The sequence below is a fragment of the Pseudophryne corroboree genome (genome assembly GCF_028390025.1).
Source record: "Pseudophryne corroboree isolate aPseCor3 chromosome 3 unlocalized genomic scaffold, aPseCor3.hap2 SUPER_3_unloc_78, whole genome shotgun sequence".
In the NCBI taxonomy this organism is placed as follows: Eukaryota; Metazoa; Chordata; class Amphibia; order Anura; family Myobatrachidae; genus Pseudophryne; species Pseudophryne corroboree.
Genome location: NW_026967572.1, coordinates 547,046 through 550,860, shown reverse-complemented (window position 1 = coordinate 550,860; position 3,815 = coordinate 547,046). Strand labels below are relative to the sequence as shown.

At 40.7% G+C, this 3,815-nt stretch overlaps 1 long non-coding RNA gene across 1 annotated transcript; it reads left to right on the top strand.

The window, feature by feature from the left end:
- The first annotated feature begins 295 nt into the window (after positions 1-295).
- Positions 296-1,554, top strand: LOC134984726 (uncharacterized). The gene is made up of 3 exons (XR_010191772.1): positions 296-320; positions 1,257-1,315; positions 1,403-1,554. It is a non-coding gene; the product is annotated as an uncharacterized LOC134984726 (long non-coding RNA).
- Positions 1,555-3,815: the final 2,261 nt, after the last annotated feature.

Below are 3,815 nucleotides of genomic sequence, written 5' to 3'. Positions count from 1 at the left end.
CGGCGAATTATACCGGAAGCGGAGGCAATGGAACGCAGGCCGGGATCATAGTGGAACGCATGAATGCGTCCACTCTGACTTTGAATAACATAGCACCCTAATTAATAAACCATATGCACTTAATAGGTAGAGTTTATATAGTGTAAAGTAGGTAATGTCAAATGTGTACACGGATCAGGTTTATCACTGCAGCTGCATGTAATTAGGCATTAACAATCTTGACACACACAGGAAGTGAACATATCAGGCTGAGAGTATTTAAACCCCCCTGCCCAGCACGTTGTTACACTGCTGTTCAGGAGAGCCTGCCACTATTCAAAGTAAGTTACAATGTTGCTTTCTGTTCTCTGTAACAGTCTTCTTTAGTGAGAATCTATACACTGGAGGGCTGAGTTGACACATAAATGTTGGTTCATATTAACTATGTTTGTCATCATGTCATAATTGGGATAGATTATGGGAATCTTTTTATGTTTAAGGTCCCATTTTATTATATAATGAAATCTAATAATGAATCATTCTCTGCCATATAAATTGATGCAAATGTAGCTCCATTGAAATATGTGAGCCTGGGACTCATTTGGAAAATAGTACATGATTATCACTAATTGTTTTATAGGCTGGAACATTGTAAATGTGGTTATAACAAATAGGGACCACAACAGCATAATCTTACAGTTTGCACTCTTATGAGGCTATGTATAATTAATTATTTTTCTTGCACTCCTTTGGAGTGAATTATCCCCCATCTATATAGGGGATTAATTGACGGATAAAGCTGATATATATATATATATATATATATATATTATAGGCTGGACCCATGGTGAATACTGATACATTCAGCGTGATCATTTGATTTTAAATCCTTTTTGGTATGTACTTATGAATATTTAATTACCAATCTGGATTATTTGCAATTATTCTGTAGTTATATGAGGCACAATTGTATGGAAATCCTCTAATAATGTTATTATTGTGTACACTGGTAATAATATATTACCAATATATATGGTCTCTTATATCAACCCTATAAATTCCAGCATCTGTATTTTTGTAGGTAATATCATACATCATTATTAAGTTGATTATGTCCATATATAATTGTTTCCATGAATATTAACGAGATCTATTTAATCCATCTATATAGATCCATTTAAATTTCACTTACCGCCCCCCCTCCCCTATAGTAGTGGATTATTTAATTACCCTTATTATGCAATTAATTAATTTTCATTATGATATGGTTTTTTCAGAAATTGTTTGTGGGACTAATTATACCGTAAAAATCGGTTTTTGGCCCCTACTTTGATTGGTATGTATCAAACACTATTTCAGATTATGATCACCATGGTATATTGGAAAAATAATTTTTCTTATTCGATTCATATCTATTATATAGACATGAACCCCTGATGAAGTCCTTGGGACGAAACGCGTCGGGTATGGTTTCTTGTGAAAACATCAGACATCCTATATAATATACCACTTGATGGGATATACTGTCTATATCATGTCTTCAACAACATTGTAAACTGCATTTTTATTATATTTACCATTGGATTTTTATGTGATGATCTCTGTTCACTAAAAGTATAATGTACTTAGTGAATATGTGAATAAAATCTATTGTTTTTATCACTTTGCGGTCATAATCTGGAAGGATATTGTATGTACACAACATTTTTAGCTCCCTTTTGACATTTTGTATCGGTATCCCTTTTCTGTACTCTATCTAACAGGGAGTACGTCATTTAGGTTTGGAGCTTTCACAAAGCGCATTATTAGGTCTACACCCTTTCTATATATATATATATATATATATATATATATATATATATATATATATATATATATATATATATATGAATTTACTTACCGATAATTCTATTTCTCGTAGTCCGTAGTGGATGCTGGGAACTCCGTAAGGACCATGGGGAATAGCGGCTCTGCAGGAGACTGGGCACATCTAAAGAAAGCTTTAGGACTAACTGGTATGACCCTCCTCCAAGCCTCAGTTAGGATACTGTGCCCGGACGAGCGTACACAATAAGGAAGGATTTTGAATCCCGGGTAAGACTCATACCAGCCACACCAATCACACTGTACAACTTGTGATCTGAACCCAGTTAACAGCATGATAACAGAGGAGCCTCTAGAAAAGATGGCTCACTACAGCAATAACCCGATTTTTTGGTAACAATAACTATGTACCAGTATTGCAGACAATCCGCACTTGGGATGGGCGCCCAGCATCCACTACGGACTACGAGAAATAGAATTATCGGTAAGTAAATTCTTATTTTCTCTGACGTCCTAGTGGATGCTGGGAACTCCGTAAGGACCATGGGGATTATACCAAAGCTCCCAAACGGGCGGGAGAGTGCGGATGACTCTGCAGCACCGAATGAGAGAACTCCAGGTCCTCCTCAGCCAGGGTATCAAATTTGTAGAATTTAGCAAACGTGTCTGCCCCTGACCAAGTAGCTGCTCGGCAAAGTTGTAAAGCCGAGACCCCTCGGGCAGCCGCCCAAGATGAGCCCACTTTCCTTGTGGAACGGGCTTTTACAGATTTTAGCTGTGGCAGGCCTGCCACATAATGTGCAAGCTGAATTGTACTACAAATCCAACAAGCAATAGTCTGCTTAGAAGCAGGAGCACCCAGCTTGTTGGGTGCATACAGGATAAACAGCGAGTCAGATTTCCTGACTCCAGCCGTCCTATAAACATATTTTCAGGGCCCTGACAACATCCAGCAACTTGGATTCCTCCAAGTCCCTAGTAGCCGCAGGCACCACAATAGGTTGGTTCAGGTGAAAACGCTGGAACCACCTTAGGGAGAAACTGAGGACGAGTCCTCAATTCCGCCCTGTCCGAATGGAAAATCAGATAAGGGCTTTTACAGGATAAAGCCGCCAATTCTGACACGTGCCTGGCCCAGGCCAGGGCCAACAGCATGACCACTTTCCATGTGAGATATTTTAACTCCACAGATTTAAGTGGTTCAAACCAATGTGACTTTTGGAACTCAAACTACATTGAGATCCCAAAGTGCCACTGGAGGCACAAAAAGAGGCTGTATATGCAGTACCCTATTTACAAACGTCTAACTTCAGGGACTGAAGCTAGTTCTTTTTTGGAAGAAACTTGACAGGGCCGAAATCTGAATCTTAATGGACCCCAATTTCAGGCCCATAGACACTCCTGTTTGCAGGAAATGTAGGAATCGACCCAGTTGAATTTCCTCCGTCGGGCCTTACTGGCCTCGCACTACGCAACATATTTTCGCCAATTGCGGTGATAATGTTTTTGCGGTTACATCCTTCCTGGCTTTTGATCAGGATAGGGATGACTTCATCCGGAATGCCTTTTTCCTTCAGGATCCGGTGTTCAACCGCCATGCCGTCAAACGCAGCCGCGGTAAGTCTTGGAACAGACAGGGTCCTAGCTGGAGCAGGTCCCTTCTTAGAGGTAGAGGCCACGGATCCTCCGTGAGCATCTCTTGAAGTTCCGGTTAACAAGTGCTTCTTGACCAATCCGGAGCCACGAATATAGTGCTTTCTCCTCACCATCTTATCAATCTCAGTACCTTAGGTATGAGAGGCAGAGGAGGGAACACATACACTGACTGGTACACCCACGGTGTTACCAGAGCGTCTACAACTATTGCCTGAGGGTCTCTTGACCTGGCGCAATACCTGTCGAGTTTTTTAATCATGTGGACGACTTCTGGGTGAAGACCCCACTCTCGCGGGTGGAGGTCGTGCTGAGGAAGTCTGCTTCCCAGTTGTCCACTCCCGGAATGAATACTGTTG